At 47.1% G+C, this 20,152-nt stretch overlaps 1 protein-coding gene across 4 annotated transcripts in view; it reads right to left on the reverse strand.

The window, feature by feature from the left end:
- The window catches only part of Svil (Supervillin), a 163,151-nt gene extending 151,455 nt beyond the window's left edge, over positions 1–11,696 (reverse strand). For 3 of the 4 annotated variants that reach the window (XM_077699554.1, XM_077699553.1, XM_077699551.1), the window contains exon 1: positions 11,500–11,696. The gene's annotated coding sequence lies outside the window, so the exon portion shown is untranslated. Of the gene's footprint in view, positions 1–651; positions 782–11,499 lie in introns of those variants that run through there. The other variant, XM_077699552.1, reaches the window with a different exon arrangement.
- Between the last annotated feature and the right edge of the window lie 8,456 nt (positions 11,697–20,152).

Here is a 20,152-nt window from a genome sequence, read left to right on the forward strand (position 1 = left end):
AGTCACGATGACAGCGGCCGAGAGGAAGGACGTGTTTTGAAATTTTCCTCGCATGCAGGGCCAAGAATAGGGGCCACTCGCACGAATGGGAAGTGGCAGAGTCTGCGCCAAGATTTTTCGATCGCCGTTTTGGCTCGTTTGTAATGCGCATTGAATAATAGCATACGGACTCGGAAGACGATTGGAAAGTGTGGTCTTTAAAATTGAGGTCAGACTAGTCGCACAGGGCGATTTCGAAAGAGTAAAAGAAAATTAAATATGTCTGACGTGTTACAACCAGTTAGCAACACGTTGAGCTGCCAGAAGACTTCATAATTTTGTCAGAACTTCTCTAACTATCGCGGACGGACGGTTTCACAACTGTCAAAAAGCTGTGCCATTTCGCAACCGTCGTTGGCGCTTTCTCTGGCACGAGCGGAGCACTGCCCCGGTTCTAGATTTGTTTATTTTTTCGTCCTCACGCCCGACCAGTTATTCATCTCGACGAACAACGAAGCGTGGAAAAAAATCTTATCGGCGAGCAGACACGGAATTGAAGTGCCGTTACAACTTGCGGAAGCAAGCAACGGTCGGAAGCAGCAATGATGATGTCCTGCGCCGGAAGCGATTATGCGTATCGTGCAGAGTAAATGCATATTGAACGCAACTTACCTAATGTGAACCTGCATTTGGACTACAGTAATCACACAGGTAATCCTGTTACGCGAAGTATTCGCGCTGCCGCAACACTCGAGCGGCTCTTTAGCGTTGACGGATGAAGGAGGGGGAAATTCCCCACAAGTGCCATGCGACACGTAGCGGTAAAAAACTGCGTAAACGTGTTGCACTTAAAATTAAATTAAAAGCAAGAGCAAACAAAAGTTTTATATTAAAATTATGCTTGTTTTAGAAATTTTAGCTAGTTTTATGTATCTAGCTGTCATTACTCAAATTGTTCACTTTCGGTTTCGGTTACGGCTGCTTCTTTATAAATCTGCTAAATGGTATCGTGTTGCAAATATAATGCAAAACTTTTTGCAACGTTTCATGGTTAGACGTGTAGTACTTATTCAGAGCACGCTAAGGTAAAACAACCGAAAATTTTTCGGAGGTCAAACTTTAAAGAGCTCGACGTTCGTCAGCTTCGTCGCGGCCGTCTAGAGTGGCAAGCATGACCCAGTTTTCGCTGACGTCCGTCAGACACGCCTTCCGTAGACTGGCTTCCTTGGAGTGTCTGTACGGTAGCAAGACGGCCGCACGTGCCCCAGAAAGTTGTGCGTGCTGTCATATGGCTATATAATTTTTTTTTACTCATGCACTCTCGCTGCGCGTGCAGCTTAATTTTGCGCCAAAATTTGTATAACGGCGTAAGCGGGCGCTCGAAATCTTGCCGGAAGCAAGTATGCGGACCAATTTGTTTTAACACATTAGAAAACTTTTAAGAACGGGTGTCGCGCCTTTCAGCACTCTTACTCGTGACGTCACGCATACTAGCAACAGCAGGTTGGCACAGCTTGCAATAAAAAGCCGGAAGACTAGCTTACAAAGGCATATCGAATGTTTTGTTTGCTAAAATTTTTGCTAGCGCGACAACCACAAATGAATAAAACCAGTCACTAAGTTCAAGCAAATGCGCCCCTGCTTAATTGTCTAATTATTCGTTCAATAGTTCTTCCGTAGAGCTAATGTCAGATTACAAGTAGCTAGGCCTTTTTCTGCCTAACATGTCGTGGCCAAAGCCTATACACACGCACCAAAGCCCTAAAAAAATTAGGCTATCTAAATCGCATCCTAGAGCGAAACTATGCACTTACAGAACTATTGGTATATAAATCACTCATTTGAGCGGTTTATGTCTGCACTATCTGGAACCCGACATTAACACTCAAATCGTTCAAACGAAAACATTTCGCTTCTCCCCGCATGGCGTTAACCCACCTTCCCAAGAGGTGCACCAGTCTCGCTTCAAGAACCTCAATAGACCAAGATGTTCCTGACAGCCCCTACCGCCTACACCTCGTTACTCCCTTATCGCTATCGTATATGCCACCGCTTTGGCTAAGACTTCTCATAATTGTCACCTTACACAGCTAGGTGTTCCGGAAGGGGGGGAAGGGGGGTGGGGGCTGTAGCTCCTTCTCCACCCCATGGTTGTCAAAGAGAAGGTGTTCAGCTTTTCCTGGTTTTGATTGATTATGGGGTTTCACGTGTCGACGCTACACAGGCGATGAGGCGCGCCGCAGTGGAGGGCTCCGGATTCATTTTGACCACCTGAGGATTTTTATGGTGCCCCGAAATCTCGAGCACACGGGCTTTTTAAATGCAGAGCATTGGTATTCCTAGTCCTTCCTCCGCTCGTGCCTCCAGTGGAGGAGATCCTTGAACTCGATTTCCCCATGCATTAGCATTGCGAAATCCTCTCCTCACCCGAGTGGAGGGAGCAAATGGACTGGAGGAGGGACTCAGAATACGGCCCTTAGCCTCGCCTGTTCCTGCGTCGGACGGTGTCAACAGTTCCGCGTCCGCAGCAGGTGTACCTCTCCTTCCCTCCTCTCTATCAACAGCAGCTGGCGCGAACATGCGTCGTAATCAGCCCGTTCGCTCCGTCGCGGTCTCGGCGTAACAGGTGCGTGATAGCAGCGCGGTGGGGCGTGGAGGGGCGGGCGCTGCTTGCGCATGTGCGCTCTCCCCCCCGTACTGCTCTCCCTCTACTGCGCGCGCTGCAAATATAGCGGCTAGCGGTCGCTCGTGTTTCAGTCACTGCGTTGCTCCTTCCTTCCTTGGTTGACGCTCGTGCCCACGTTTACTCGTGTCTGCTACTCCAGCATCATGGAAGAAGAAATGGAAGCAACACTGCCTTCAATCAGTACTGAGGCCCCAATGCTCTGCATTTACTCGTGTTCCCCTCGCGGGAAGGCGCGGGAATTTTTTAAGTGCGAAGCACTTATTAGTCGGGCCTACTCCTGCTTCCACCGCCGTCCTCCGTCCGCAGCCTAGCAACGGAGCTAGCTACCGTGCCTAGCAACGGCGCCGGATTTCCGACGCGTGAGGGCGCTCGCATAGCGCCTCCTCTCCCCCCTCGCCTACTCTCCTAAAGCCCCTTTACTACTCTCCAGCTCGCAACACCCTTTCTCGGCGCGCCAGCCAGGCCACTACACTATATATATAAAAAAAAAAAAAAGCATCCAACGCTAAGTTTTGATCCGAGGACTTTGCGGCCGCAGCGCTACGCTCTACCGACTGAGCCACAAACACGACACTGATATCAGTGTTAGTAACGCGCCTTATATCTTTAACGCATTCAAACTACGTCGTCAGCGGCGTGCGTTGGCGACTCAGCGGCGTTATAGCGGCTTGATAACTGCGTGGTGTACACGTGATACTACAATCCGCTTCCAACGGCGGGTATATAGACCTGGCCTTTGCTAGGAACTGTAATGTAAGGGCTGTCCTGCAACAACCCTTAACGGTCCACTTTAGCGACCACAAGGCGGTCGTAATGACCGTCGCATACAACGACAACACAAACAAGTGCTGAAATAAATACTGTCGTTTCACTTTACTTTGCGTGTGTGTGTGTGTGTGTGTGTGTGTGTGTGTGTGTGTGTGTGTGTGTGTGTGTGTGTGTGTGTGTGTGCGTGATTACATTCCCTCTCGAACATCTCTCGAACATACACGTTAATTCACCAAGATTTCCGCAGAGGGACAAACGAGGCGTGTTAGGCCGAACGTGATCACGAGGGGGTGTTAATGTAACTAACGGGCAAAATGCCACCAAACTTCAACAAACTCCCCCTCATAGCATCACCCCGTGCTTCGCACTTCCTCATACTCCCCTTCGGGGAAATGCGGGGGAATTTTTTTTTTTTTTTTGCTTTTCGCCTCCGTGGTCGGGAATCTAACCTGCGTCCTTGGGCTCAGCAGCACAACGCCATAGCCATTGAGCCACCGCACCGGCCAGCGCCCCCCCCCCCCCCCCCTTGTCTTGGCACGGTAACAAAAATATTGGCTCTGAAACAAGCGAAAAGAAATATAGCTGGGGTTCTCCAAAGCGCGAGGCGTAATATACGACTGAGTCGTTTTGCGAGAACTCAAGAGTAGTCTGTCAAGGCTAATCGTAATTCACCTTCTCTTTTCTTGTAACAATTATTACTAACATATCATCAACTGGAGTTTTGCTCTTTCGGTAAGGAGAAGTAAATGACCTCCTCCCTATGATCGTATTGACACTGAATTGCATTCCGCGTGAAGGCACCTGCGAGTACAGTTTAAAAAAAAAGTGCCACACAGGAGGTACGATTGCTCCTTCCAACTAAAATATTAACTTCGATACATTTTGTGGGATTTCCGAAGTGGATAAAGAAAGAAGAAAGAAAGAAAGAAGTTGTGGTTTTTTGGCACAGCAACCTCTCGGTTATAACGCGCCAGACGCAGGGTAGAATAGTTATGCAACGGTTAAACGATGTTATTCAAGGTGTTGTGAAGATTAAAAACATTTTAAAAGGACTCAAAGATGCACATAGCTAAAACCGGTGTAGAAGGCCGGTGTCCTCAAAAAATTTGAAAACGTTACTAAAATCCACCAACGGTTCATCACTAAGTAAAAGCGCAGGGTGTAAAGGGATGCAAAAGGTGTATAATGCTTTGAAATGTCTAATGCGTGCTGCTTCAAGGTGTGGGCAGCTTATTAAAACATGGAGTACGGTAAGAGGATCTCCACAGTGGTCACACACGGGTTTCTGTTCTTTCTGGATCAGGAAGCCGTGTGTGAGCACAGTGTGACCTATTCGCAGTCGGCATAAAATAACCTCATAAAAACGATTTCTGTGTCTGCAACTTTTCCATTCAGATAGGTATGGTTTCACTAGGTGTAACTTATTTTCAGTCTGTCTGTCCCATTCAGTTTGCCAGTACATTGTAATGGACTTTCTTATGGTGTTCCGAAGGTCCTGGTAAGGAACCTTGGACTTCGTTATTGCACAATGCTTAGTATCGTATGCTGCTCTATCGACAGTTTCATTTTCTGGAATGCCAATGTGGCTTGGTATCCAACAAAAGACGACACTAACCCCTCCCGATGAAAGGCGGCCCAGTCGATTTTTTAGCATACCTACAGCCGCATTTTTTGAAGGGACAAGGGAGGTCAAAGCACGTATGGCGCTTAAGGAATCTGTAAAAATCGCCACTTTTTGTAGTCCACTTGCTATTACGTCTTCAATAGCTGAGGTTATACCAAAAACCTCTGCAGTGAAGACACTGCCCTCATCAGCTATCCTCTCAGCTACAGTAACTGCCGACGAGTTTACAAAAGCATAACCAGTATTACCAGCAGTTTTTGAACCATCAGTAAAGTAGTGGCAATAGCTACTGTATTTATCCTTAAGTGCAAGAAATTCTTGGCGCAAAAACTGGTGTGGAAAAGCTTTCTTGTCGTATTTTAACAGTGACAGGTCACATTTGACAGCACTATAGTCCCAAGGGGCTAAAGCATCCGATAAACTCAGAAGAGTTGGCGGGCATATCTTGAAAGAGTACAGAGTCATGTACTCCTCCAAACGGAGGGCAAGAGGGCGGACCACTCTTGGTTTGTTCTCATAGAGCTTCTTGTACTTATTTTCAAACAATTCTTCGGCACAAGGATGGTCATTTATGCATGCTATTTTGGCTGCATATACTCCACTTAGGTACGCTCGACGGTACTGCAGAGGCAGCTCATTGCACTCAACGTAAAGACTATCAACAGGGGAGGTACGATATGCACCTGAGGCAAGTCTGAGGCCCAAGTTGTGCACTGGATCGAGTGAGGTGAGAACAGATTGGCGAGCTGACCCATAAACAATACAGCCGTAATCAAGACGAGACCGTACAAGTGAGCCATAAATTCTGAGCAAACATGCGCGGTCGGCCCCCCATGACTTGTGCGACAAAATTTTCAATATGTTAAGTGTCCTCATGCAGGTCATTTTGAGTGTCTTTATGTGAGCCCCAAACGTTAATTTGGAGTCATAAATGATGCCCAAGAATTTGTGCTCACTGTGTACTGGAACGAGCATATCCCTGATTTTTATTTCAGGCTTGGCATGAATACCTCGTTTCCGCGCGAAGCACACACATGCACACTTCTCAGGAGAAAAGCGAAAACCGTTTTCATCTGCCCATCGTTGCAACCGATTGACCGTGGTCTGGATTTGTCTTTCACAGACTGATTGGTTACATGATGAAAAGGCAATCTGCAGGTCATCGACGTAAAGGGAGTACATAACTGGTCGAGGAATAACCTTTGCCAAGAAATTTATTTTAATGGCGAAGAGTGTCACACTTAGCACACTGCCCTGAGGTACTCCATTTTCCTGGCTGAAAGAACGGGAGACTGCATTGCCCAGTCTCACAGTAAAGGTTCTTTCTTGAAGAAAATCTTGTACACATGAAAACATTCGCCCTCTGATTCCCATTGCTGCCATATCCTGCAGAATTCCATACCGCCAAGTGGTATCATAAGCCTTAGCCATATCAAAAAAGACAGCAAGGCAAAACTGGTTGTTAACGAAAGCATCTCGTATCATTGTTTCAAGCCGAACAAGGTGGTCAGTTGTAGACCGAAACTGCCGAAAACCGAAGTGGATAAAGAGCTGTAGCTTAAAATAAACAGTATGATTCGAGATTCATTTGGAAAAGCCGGGGCCAACCTCTTAGAAAATTAACTATTCATTTCAGATGGAGAAAAAACACGGTTTTTAGAAACGCGAAATTGTCATAATACTCATCATCATCATCTATTGTCTCGAGTTCCCCCCCCCCCGTTCAAAACACTTCCGACGCCTGGACCTTGCACTTCTCTACTACCATGACAACCTCTCTGAACGGTGCAATGGCGAATGCACTAAGATGGTGCATAATCCCATTGCAGGACTCACGAACGAACAACTATTTAACTTCTGCTAAACTTGAATGGGACTTGAAATTGCCACTAACTTAGCATTCCACCATTTAGCAGCGCAAATTCTTCGCTCTAACAACGACAAAATGGAGCTCCCTAGCCAGCGAAGCTAGGTCATTAGTGCCTTTAGACCAGGTTTGCTGTAATTTCAGTCCATTTTCGTGGTGTTTGTTACTGCCACGCTTCTGTAATTGCCGATTTTAAGTGCAGAGAACTTTAGGGGCTCGCCTTGTAGCTCGCTCGCTGTACCCAAGTAGAGCCACACGGCGTGCCGTCGTCGCGGCGTAACCCAGAGGGAGGCTTGGTGAGCCAAGCGGTTTATACAGTCATAAGCGTTCGAAACTCGTGAACCGCTGGCGCTTGTCATACATCTCCCCGTTGTTTAGCGCAAATAAAACTGAGGCAAATATATGTAATTGACCGGCAGCGCCCGCGTTCATTTAGTTAGGAACGCTCGTTGGGTTGGTTTTTACGATAGTAAGCGAAAAAAAGTGGCAGTGCAACGCCGGCACGTGCGGGAGGAAAACCAAAAATTGGCCGCGTATCTGCTCCTTTCGTTGCAAATGCCGTCAAAAGACGATAGTCTTTATCGGCTTTTGCGAAGTAAATGCCTCCCTTCGCTTTCCCGCTCACCTCTCATGTTGTTCCTCTTGCGTCGCGCTCCTCCCAAGGTAAAGACGCCAAAGGTTTGCTTAAATCATTTTAAATTGCCCGCGTTCCACTGCTGCAAACCGGGTGTCTCGATGCGAACGCTGCCGTACGGCGAAGACGCGCGTTAATCGAGGCGCCCTACTTCAACGTTTATAGAACCGCGTTTCCCTACTCCACGTGCGTTGCAAGCAGAACGTGGAACCTATCTAGTGGAACCTTGCGTAACTGTTGCCGGTTGATTTCTTAAAATGGCGCCAGAAGCTATAGTGGCGCGGGCGACAGCAGGCGACGGCGGAGTGAATTCTTTTTCTGCAGTTGAAGAAGTATTTAATTTCGCAAAAGTCAAGCATAATTGATTTTTTTATAAAGGAACACTGCAAATATTACTTCTGTATTGATTTGTTGTCTTATATTTGCGTAATGTCTTGTTCTTCTTCAACAATGTTGGCAAGTATGAACATTACACCGGACATAGACGGGCGCATTTAGCTGTGACTATATAAGACTATTGCGCAGGCATTGTTTTGCTTTGGCCGGGTGGCTGAATCGAGTCACAGACAGACAGACGGACAGACAGACATACAGACAGACCAAAATTTCTGGGTTTAAGTAGCCCAAGAAAGACTATCGTCTTTAAAAGAGCAGAACTCCCGCGGGCGCAGTTTCAGGCAGCGGACACGCGAGCTCTGCCAATGCGGGAAGTTTGAATTTCATTGGGTGGTAGCAGTGAGCGGATAACGGCGCTACAGCCCATTATGCCGAATCACTGCTCTGCACTTCCGACAGCTCTCACATTGAGTGGAACTGGTTTAATTCTCTGTGTTCAACGTGTTCCTTCTTTTTATTTTACAAGAAAGCGTGTTGCTCTGGACACTAGCGTACGAACCGCCACCTGTGATAGCCCCATTGGGCTGCACTGCGTTGAAATAAATAAATAAATAAATAAATAAATAAATAAATAAATAAATAAATAAATAAATAAATAAATAAATAAATAAATAAATATTAAACGCGACTTTGATTGCTGATTGGGGGAACCACTGCGTTGCTCTTGATCTGCGCCCTTTGAGCCTACATAACGTAAAAGGAATGAGATCGTTCCAGTGTTATTACCAACGTTTACCTTGGTTCTATAAACGTTGGTTATTACCGGCTTTCATAGGCAGACCTCGACAAAGACCTTGAGGCCATATTAATGCTGGAGAGGCTTACAGAGCATTTCAACCGTATGCGTTCAAAGCCCCTGCTTTTCCCTCTGTCTAAAATAAAGCCTGTTCAAAGTGAGCGCTCCAATCGAGTCTTTTTTTCTACATGAACTTGCCGAGCTCCAGAATAATGAATATGAATATTGAAGTGCTCGATTGATTGATTGTAGGGTTTAACGCACCGGCGCAACGCAGGTGATGGGGCGCGCCGTAATGGACGGCTCCGGATTCATTTTGACCACCTGGGAATCTAACGTGCGCCGAAATCTCGTACGCACGGGCGTTTTTGCTTTCCGGCTATATCAGAAAAGCGGCCGCCGCGACCGGGAATCGAACCCGCGACCTCGTGCTCAGCAGCAGAACGCATTAGCCACTGAGCCACCGCGGCGGGTCGAATATTGAAGTGCTCTGAGAAGTGCTAGCTAGCCCTTCGTGTTTCAATGCCGCTTTCGGGTTGCTTCCCCAAAAATTTCTGGAGACGCCTCAATGAAAAATTGCTAAAAGGAAGCCTGTTACCCGTATTTACTTCCGAGCCAGCCTACATGAAATACGGCCGATTTTTAAGAGTAAAGTGGACAATGTTTACCGAGCTATGTGCGTGTCCAAACAGTCTTAAAACGCCCCGCTCCACTGCTTATACCAACATTGACCATACAGACCCTATACATCTAGTAGGAAGTAGATATAATGCCGACAGCCGGCTCTAAAGCCGGTAGGGATATTTTGCTGGCACTGTTTTCCGATTGGAGTGTTCGTGGCTTACTTATTGTGACTGGCATATGCCTGCCTCTGCAGGGGGAAGAGTCAGACGTGGTTAGCGTGGCGCAGTGGTTGCGCTTCTGGTTTGGTCGCGATCCCACCTTCATGTTTCGGTTTTATTTTCTATGAACTTTGTCTCGCATTATTCACGGTGTTTATTCAGAAACTCTATACTGGGCAATATACAACCGCTCGGTTCTTTTGCGACATTCAGTCTTTATTGTTTATTCGACACCTGCCTTTATGTATTGTGTTAGGTTAGGATTGGTAAGATTTGATGTTTGCTTAAAATACATACGCGAATAAAGCATGATCGAGAAAAATTCATCTGCGCGGTAGATAGTAAAATACCGACTGCTGGAAAAAATGCGGGCAGGATGGTCACATGGTCGCGACCAGCCAATGGGGGCGCAGTGCCGGCTGCGCAATTGCGCAGCCTACTTTGTGGGCTGCCGGCACAGTAGACAGTTCCATACCCATGGCCAAATTAAATATGTAAGCGCAGTGTTTTTTTTTTTTTTTGCTTTAACCCGCAAAAAGCGAACTGCGCCATGACGTTACAATGAAGCTGGCTCCAAACGTAGGTCGGCCACCAGGTACCCAAAAATACAATTTTATTTTAATCTTATTTTTCTCGGGTGCACGATGAAGGCTGTGAACGAAGGCTGGAAACGCCTGACAGATGCCCCAGCTAATTGCGTACAGTTCCGTTGCAGCCCACATGTCCACTATAAGTATATGCAGGAATAAAGCGCATTCGAAGGAATCACAGCAATATACACACGTGAATACAAAAAATCTAAAATTTATCTCGTTAGACAAAAACAGAACACGAAACTTGCGCATTGAAAAATAATTTGGAGCAATAAGTACGGTTGAACCATGTAAAGTAAGAACTATACTCCTCGACAACAAACATTTCACTTGGGTTTTCAATTTGTCCGTAGTGCAATTGAAATCAACTATGTAAGAATGTCAGTACACTGAAACAAACTACCAACCGTAGTTCACATTTTAGGAGTGTGTCTTATGAAGTCCGAAAGGGTGCTGCAGCTATTTTCGTTGATAATGGCACGCAGGTTTTTGTGTTTAACTTGTAGCAGGTTCATGTAAACAATTTAATCAGCTCTACGCATACCGCACGGGAGAATTAACGGAGCCCTCCAAAAAACTGGCGTAACACCTGATAATTTGAACATATGCGGAGTTCCCTCCTTGAAAGTATCAATTCGTAATTAGTTTAATTCGTCATTCCCCAGACTAATATTTTGTTGCTAAGACTAGAATATAGGAGTGTTAAGGTTGTTTGTTTTTTAATCCAAAGTGTTATCCAATCGGTAGGCATAATATTGGTTCCCCAGAATCCTTACGCCGGTAAAGGCGCACACTATCAGCCCGGCACACAGACCACAAGGCGGAGAAGCCACCGAAAAATCTTGGGCCATCTCCACTAACGTTAAACCTGGGGTGTGGCGAAGCATGCAGCGTATAAGTAGTCTTGGCGGCTTGGCGCTTTTGCCAACGGAGATAAAACCGTTGGGGGGAGGAGTAGAAGTATAAAGCTTTGCTGTAAAAGTCTCGTCCTTGAAGCACAAAGCTCTCTAGCGCGAGGCGTAAACGAGTGTCCCGGTGTTTTAGTACCATGACTACACGAAACGACGATTACGACGACGACGACGGCGCCAGGAGACGCCAACAGCCCCAGGCAGGCACACTGTCGCCATAGTTGGTCGTATTCACGGTGCTCATGTTCGCATGCGTCTCACATTCGAGTCGAACGTTAACCGCTTCCTTAAAAGGGGCTTAAATTTCAGCCTCCAACTATGGACGTATACAATGGCGTCGCTACGCAGCCCTTAAAACTTTCAGGGCGTATAGGCAGCTTACATTCGCGCTCTTTTAATAAAAATAACGACATACAAGTTTCCCTTCTGATTCTACGGTTGTTAATTCATGGTGAACACTCACCTTTCGTGGGAGCTTATACGTGATGCACGGCTACTGCGGTGAGGGAACTGTGTCAACCGGGGCGGAAAAAATGGGTGGGCGGAACACGGCAGACAGGGCGCTCCCCGGACTGACTGACGGCGCGAACAAGAGTGACGAGATAGTGACGCTCAGCCAGACGCCCCTTCTGGTAAGTGTCGCACCAAACAGCGTCAAGGCAGAGCAACGCGCTTTTATAGCTCTCGCGCATGCTCAAAGTGTTTCCGTTTTTCTTTTTGCTATTCCAGAAAAGCTTCTGGCCCGCCGTTTCGTCTGACCCTGGTAGCGATCGAGTTTTTGGAAGCACTACAATACTGAGTTTACTAAATCTGCCATTTGAGCAAGGTGGACGACATTTTCACCTTCGACACGCACGGGGCACTCTCTCTTCCACTGTGTTTTATTTTATTTTTTACGTCTGCAATGATCTTAGCGGTACAAACTTCAAATTTCCACAGAATGGTTCCTATCTCTGCGTGTTTGTACACGCCATTATTGACGAAGTGACTGCTTGTACAGTAACGTAATACATCACGGATAAGCGAAGGTCGGGGAAGCGCTTACTATTAGCAATTTATTGCCGTGCACTTGCTGCTGTGATTTCTATACCACTCTCTAACATACCCACAAAAATGAGGTTGCGAAGAATATTTGATTGATTGATTGATTGATTGATTGATTGATTGATTGATTGATTGATTGATTGATTGATTGATTGATTGATTGATTGATTGATTGATAGGTTTAAAGCGCCGACGCTACACAGGCGATGCGACGCGCCGTACTGGAGGGCTCCGGGTTAATTTTGGCCACCTGGGGATCTTTAACGTGAGCCGAAATCTCGAACACACGGGCGTTTCCGTTTTTCGCTTCCATCAGAAAAGCGGGCTGCGAAGAGGAAAATCTTGGAGCGCGCCTTTAACTACGCCCACCTTCCACCCTTGAAACTATGTCTTATGATGATGATGATGATGATGATGAATAAAATTTATTGCTTTGAGTCGAGGTGCTGGTGATACCCTGTATTTCGCTGGCCAGCCATGCCCTCTCAAGTCCCTAGTCGTCGCTGGTCTGAGACAACGGCGTACGCAGACATTCAATTCAATTTCTTCAACCGTAGACCTCAATTGTTGGGAGCAGAGAATAAACCGCTGTGTTGTTGAACCACTGCTTCAGAGTACGCTCCTTGCTGTAGCAGCAAGGCCGAACTGCTTCAAGGTGTACCATGTTCGCTTCTTTAAAGGTGTATGGGCGGGGTTTACTAATATAATCAGCTCAACTGCGACGGTCTTGACTCAGCACCCGCTATTCACGGGTCGCGTATATCCTTGCGCGACGAGGACCCTCCGATCACGAACGTCATACTACAGTCCTAGCTCCAGTTCAAGCCAGGGCTCACCACTTTCCCTGACACACACCCACTCTCTCTGCTTCCCAGGGCCATATACTTTGTGAAGTCCACAAGAACATACTCGTTACATCAGAAAAAAAAAAGTCCCGGGCCATCTCCACTAACGTGAAACCTGGGGAAAGGCGAAGCATGCAGTCTATAGGTGTATTCTTGGCGCCTTGGCGTTTTTGCCAACGGAGATGAAACCGTTGCGGGTAGAGGTATACAGCGTTGCTGCACAAGTATCGTGTATTTGAAGCACGAAGTGTTCTAGCACGAGGCGTAAACGAGTGTCCCGGTGTGGGGGTTTTTTTTTTCGTTTGATTTTTTTTTTTTTTTTGCAGCGTGAGCTACACTGGCCGAGGTTGAGCAGTTTCGCGTGGCTCCTGGAGAGCCGTGCTGCGCATGCGCGAGGAGCAGTGACGTCACACGGCGCACAGCTGGCGCGCCCAAGCCACCGCCGCCGCGATTGGATTAGATTGGATTTGAATGGGATGGGATTGAATTGAGCTGGATTGGATTTGATTAAGTTGGATTGGGTTGGATTGGATTGGAAATCGTTTTAGCAGCAGTAAGCATGATAATCAGCTAATTCTAGACAACCAGGAAACCTAAGAATAACCAGCTGAACCTTAGCTCACGCTACGTATATCCTGGCATAGCCTAGCTAAGCCACTGCTATTTTTTTTAGTGCGCGTTACGTTCTAGCGCGAGGCGTAAACGGGTGTCCAAATGTTTTAGTACAGTGACTAAATAAGACGACGATTACGATGACGACGTATCTTTATCTTTAACGTTGCCACTCTGCCTCCACATGCCTCGATTGCCCTGAAATCTACACGGACGTCTCGCACTTTCATTGTTCTGTCGCTCTTCCATCCCTTTTTGCACCCTTCCCTTATCCACGATCCTCTCCTGATACACTTCGCTGACTTGCCCTTGGGAAGAAGACAAGCTCAGCACAGTGTTGCAGGCCAGACACATTTTGATCACTTTATTTGTGTTCTGCAATGAAGTGCTTCAACGGCTACTGTTCTAGTTTATTGTATATATTTGATATTTTGCTTGAGCTTTCTGTCTAAAATCTCACAAATCTCGCTTAAACTGTTTGACGCCGCGGGAGGCCACGTTGATTCGGAAGTGACCGTCAAATATTCAACACACCGTGTGCCAATGGACGCAGATACGGGAGGGCCGCGGGAAGTCCCTTTTCCGCCGACTGTACTTGAGACTTTCTTATTTCCAGCACCAAGGCATATTGGACTAAGGATGCTTCTCACTGGGTGGAGGCCCTAAGAACGTTCTCCTGCTCACCAGTGTAATAAATGCGTGTCTCTCTCTTTACGCGGACTCAACTAAGAAACCCGTACGTAACGCTTGATGTGTCACACTTTTGCCTCGTCCGAAAATGCAATTAGTATATAAATAAAGTCCCGAGAGGCTTTATACTTTATCAGGCCCCGTATATTGCCATAAAATATCTCTTCCCAGCAATGCATTTATGAGTAATAGCGAAGCCGACTTTATAGGAGCTCGGCGTAATGCGGTTCGAGTTGATAATGGGGTGTTATGTTTAATAAATAAAAAAAACCCTTACAGTGGAATATCATTGATACGATTCGGCATATTACGTTTTTCGGCCTAATACGTTTTCCTTTTCGTTGCCGGCCAACGTCCCTTAAGGATAATGCATTTTCGTGCGTTTAATACGATCACATGCTTGCCGAAAATTGGATGATGCGATCGCGATAGCGGATCTCGACCGGTATTTCTAGCAATCTTACGGTTATGCTTCGGTATACTCGCTCAAACCGCATTCCAACAAACCTACAAGTCGCAGAGACACCGAGGCAGCGGAAGCGTCGGTTCTGCGGCAGAAACATTACTGCAATGCGTGGCAGTTCCGTGCAAGGCTGACGATAAGACAGGCGATGCACCCCGTCATGTAGCAAATCGTATCATAATCAAGGAAGAAGGCGTGCAATGATCGCGGCAGGCGCGACTTCCCTTTTCGACTTCTCCATGGGCCGTGCTTCCCGCGCAGTGATTTGTTCTCTTTTTGCATTGTTGCTATGCGCGGTTGTGTTTCCAGACCTGTGGCAACGTCAAAGAAATGCAAGGCGCAAGTGGAAATTGCACGCCAATTGGAAGAGAACCCGCAGAGGAAGCGCGTGGAATTGGCAAACGAGCTCGCTTTGCCAGTGACAACGCCCAACACAATATTGTCGATCAGCAAGAGTAACTTCTAAAGAAGCTGCAAGTTTCTGGACCTTATGTAAAACAAACACGAGGTGCGATGCATGAGTAAAAGGAAAATATCCTGCTTACATGGTTCAAGGAAGTTAGAGCGACAGGAGTAAACTTCAACGGGTCAGTCCAACGCGAAACAGTTGACAAAATCACGCTCTCCTTGGGCATTCAGAACTTTCAAGTATAAGGAGCCTGTCTTCACTGATTTAAGGCACGACACGGATTGTCGTGCAAGGCAGCGTCTGCCAGAGAAACAAATACCGGCAACTTTTTTTGTGCGCTTTAGAAGAATTTCTCCTGGACTTTTTAAAGAAAGGGCAGCACAAAGTGGGCAGTTGCTTTAATGTTACTCCATAAAAGTGAGTAGCTGAAGGAGCATGTATATTTTCCTTCTTTTTTTTAACCTATTTGGATAATACGATTTTCGGATATTACGTTTTATTTTCCGGTTCCCGTGAAAAACGTATCGACGAGATTTCACTGTATATGTTTTGGTAAGGGTAAAACAACTTGCTGGAAAATAATTTGTGAATAGTAAAGGGTTACGGGGTATAGCACTAAACTGGGATACATGGGGTCTTATGGAGGTATTTATTAAGAGGACCTCGGACCTTCCTACTTTGGTTTTAAGCTGTTTATGTGGCGCCAGAAAAAAAATGTCCTTCCAGCAACGCGTCCGCGCACAGTCATGAAGCCGACTTCAAGAAATCCCGGTGTATAGCCGAGCGGTTTAAGCCTTTATCCGACCGTTCCCACTTGGGATTAGTTCCTGAAATATTTTATTGCATGTTATTCGACTGAGGAGAGGCCTGTTTGGCGCCGTCGTGATGCGTGGTTGCTTTGGTTGATTTGGGTGTCGTGAATAGAAATAATACCACTAGCAGAAGTATCACTTGGTTACTAACACAAAAAAAATGCCGAAAGCGTGAAAAACTGTACACCGGGGGGAGAGTCCGGCTTCGAACGTGCATCGCACAGTACGCAAATTCCTTTCGGCCAGTTCTGGCCGTTCTTGCATTGGCCATTGTCCCCCACAAGCGTGGGTCACGGCACCCACCGTGCTGATTTACGCACGCCTTGATTGCGTCAGTGCGTTATCTATTGGATGTCCGGTAAGTCTCCGGGCATATTCCACGCCTTTGGTAGGTTGCCCTTGTGACGGCGCGCGCCGTCTAAGGTCGGTGAACGAGCACCGATGCCACCCCGTCGAGCCCATGGAAGCTTGAAATGTATAGCGGCCACCGTGAGCACCCCTAACTGCCGGCCGATGACGGTCTGGGCCGGCGCTGACGGGTGTTTGCCCCAGGGGCTAGGGGCGCAGTGCAGTGTAGTGCTTGTATCTTGGTTGTCCGCGTAATAAACCCCTGTACTATGAAAGTGATCGTTTCCCTGTGAAGTGACTGCCAACGTACACGCGCGGCGAGAGTCGTGGCTCGCTCTCGAACCCGTTGTGGGCAGAGTCTCTCGGCAGTTCGGTGCTGCGCGAGAGCAGTGAGAATAACGACGGCGCGTTATTCTATTCCTTGATGCTAGGGTATGCCCACGCGGTACCTCATCGGAAATGTCGCTAGGGCGGCATAGATGGGTGGGGCTTAATGACCGATTTTAGTTGGACGCGACCATACCAACATGGCATCAAAAAAGAGACTTCCCAATATGTTTCCAATTTTTGCGACGAAAGTGAAAGCCGATGAGAACTGGCTTTCAGGAAAATGGCGGCGATCGAGTGAAGTCGAGAATTGGGCCCCCGATCACTCTGGACTCTTTGTGATGGCCTCTTTACAGTCACAAAAAAATGGAAGGGAAACGGCAGAGAGAAATGCAGCTTTGATAATTTTTTTATTAGCAAAGAGGGTGTCGTTGGCCGTCGGAAAAAACGCCCAGAAAACTAAGCAATGCGTGATCTTTTAGTTAAGAAGGAGGAGTAAACATTTAAATGAGCAGTCAATGTTGTTGGGTTGACCGCCAGGTGGGGGACCTCCTTAGTCCAGGAAGCCCTGGGTCTTGGCAGCCTGTCTCGCCCGGTCTACCAGATGTTGTTGGTGATCCGGGTTGGAGCTGGTCAACCGACCCTCACACTTCTCAAATGAGGGATTGGGATTTGGGGCAAGGGATGGTGTGTGGCGGCACTCCCATACAATGTGGTATAGAGTGCATGGCTCTATGCAGAATTTACAAGTGTGTGTATACAATGTCGGATGCACTGAGTGCAGTAATGTACCATATGGAAATGTGGAAAGAATTATTGAGCCTTCAGTGACCTTTAGGCTTTTAGTGACCTATAAGTATGTCAATAAATTTCAATAAAAATCGGTTGCCAGTCAGTGCGCTGGTGTGTCTGTCTTCCTTCTCGTGTCCGTGTCGCTTTGAGCTGTTTACTCGAGATGTTTGAGTTCTCGATCGCATAATTTTTTTAACCGGCAGCAAACCCGTTTTTCCTTTATTTCCCCAGCCATCTTAGGTATACTCTTGACACCCTCGGTGTGCTGCCGAATACCTTCTCTCTTGCATTTCTTGGTCTTCCAGTTTCATCCTTTCCTCGCTACTATTGCGGTCTTTGTTTCGACATAGCGAATCATTTTGTTGAAACCCCAGTTTTTGAGGCCAAAGCCTTAGACGCCTCATCAAACACTAAAAGTGACCGCCATCGTTGTCTGTCAATTCGTGGCGAATGGCACCGAAATGGCCGCTGCTGTAAAAAGAAAACAAAGAAATAAAAACACATGTCCGTTTGTGTGGTTCGTGAACCGGGTAGCCAACGCAGGATCCACGTGAATTACCATTTCCCCAACTTACCACTGAATTAGCCCTAAAATTGTGAATTCTGTGACACAATCTGAAAAACAGTACGTCAAGCACGTCAAGCCATGTGCACGACAGGTTTTTTTTTTTTTTCTTCTTTTTTCTGCACACCTCTTTCTAGGGCCTGTTTTCCCTACAACCCTGACCCATAGCAGAGAAGCATGGGCGATTGTAAACGCCGGAAAAACTCTCTGCTATGCTATGCTATGAGGTTCTTGGGAAGGGGTAGGTGGAGTAAAGTGGCCCGAAACTGCCTGAAAAGGGGTGTCGTCACCTTATCAGGCCCCAAAACTCTCTGCTTTTTCAATAAAGAGCCTTCTCTCTCTCTCTCTCTCTGCAGAACGGACGGGTGCCCATACAATTTGCGTTATGTCCGCTATTCCCAGGCTTACGCCAATTCTAGTACACTACACCAGATATATGGAGTCCGTTCCCATCTCTCTCTCTCCTTGTAGCATGTACGCCATGCCGTTCGTGTACTGCTACCTATATCTGAAATTAATGGTTTCAAAATAAAATAATTGCTCGGAAGGATGTACGAGAGTTCAGTGCGTTGTGCTAAAGTTAACCGTACACATAACGCGTTGTTTTGCAGAGCACGAGGACGCGGGTTAGATCCTGACCGCGGCTGCCATTTTTCTCTTTCGTTTTTGGTGAAGGTGAAGAACAAAAACATCCCGCGTGTCACGATTTCATAGAGCCTCATAGAGCTTTGGCGAGCAAAACCTTAATTCCGACGACTGTTCTGACACGCTATAGTTCCGCTTGAGACTGTTTTGACAGTAACTTTGCCAGTTTAAAAAAAAGACATCACAAGCGAGTTATTTCATTTTTAAATTCCCATCCACAAATCAATTTGGGCTTGGGAACAGGTTTGCGATCTATCTTGACGCTTGGTTTATTCGGGTCAAAATTAAATCGAAATAAAATCATTACTTCTTACTCCAGAGCATAGCCGGGCGCCGGGTTCTCGACTAGGCGAGGGGGCGAACGAAGTTTGTGCTGTTGTGCTTAAATTTGTAAACAGACGTGTTATTATGTACGCTTTAAATCGGGTGGCTGAGGCCCCCTGTCAGGCGTCGTCCGCCTTTAGTCGCAGCCTCCCCTTGGTTTTGCCAAGAAATAAAAATCAAATACTCAAATACTCAGTCTTACCGCAGCTTCCCCCCCCCCCCCCCCCCCTCCACGGCAACATCCGACCTCTTCCCACTGAAGGCCTAACGATCAGAACGTAGTGCGCACCGTTCAAACGCTAGCTTTTAATTTATAAAGTTAATGTTGTCTATTATGAAACTCTTTTCACGCGGCCATTTTCCTCGGTGCTACCAGAGTACGATGCTTTTTATTGAGGGACTTTGGTGCTACGCACGTTATTTACGAGGAAAAGCACAGACAGGGCAAGCTCCGTATTAGATGCGAAAATGAAAATTAAGTGATGACGTGTTTCTCGCAACGGCCTGCTTTTAGACCCCACCTTCCCGGGGCTGAAAGTAAACAGCTTTTGCAAGGTAACGTGAGGGTTCTTCGGCTGCCATTGCCGTGAAAACACACGCGTGATCATAACCCTATAGGACAGGTTCGCTTGAGTAAAGGTATGGGGCAAATTTGGCGCCCCCTAATCATCTTAGGGGGTGGGGCGCCCCCCTGCCCCCGTGTGCGCACGCCTATGGTGCAGAGCCTGAACCTCCTCATGCTTATATACTTTTTTTCCCCACTAATACACGCTGTCTGTTAATACAACATGGGCAATTTTTAGCCTGCGCCCATCGCCCCCCAAGCTGTACGACAAGGGCACCATCAGAGGAAAAATCGCTGCTTCCAGCAGGCTGGCTCGGAAACGAGACCACGGTCTTCGCGGACCGATATAAACCGCATGTTTTGGCGCAGCCTGCCGCCGTCTAAGCGCCAGATTAGACCAGCGTTGATGATTTATGCGCCAAGCAGCCATGGCCAGGGCCACCAAACCGCGTCCCCCGGTGAGATCTGCCGCCGAGATGGATGACGCGCGATCTCCCAGGTGCGCGAAGCACGTACAACAGCACCTGGCTTGTTCAATAGACCGCTATACGTTTCCTTTTAGGCGTCATTTCGAGCAGCCTCGCTTTCACATATATAAGCATGTGTATTGAAAGGCTAGCGGCACTGAGCGAACTTTTACGCGTTATTCAGTTCGCGCGTACGGACGCGAACTCA

This window comes from Haemaphysalis longicornis, unplaced genomic scaffold, assembly GCF_048455015.1.
Source record: "Haemaphysalis longicornis isolate Haplotype H1 unplaced genomic scaffold, Haemaphysalis longicornis Haplotype H1 scaffold_2, whole genome shotgun sequence".
NCBI classification, from domain to species: Eukaryota; Metazoa; Arthropoda; class Arachnida; order Ixodida; family Ixodidae; genus Haemaphysalis; species Haemaphysalis longicornis.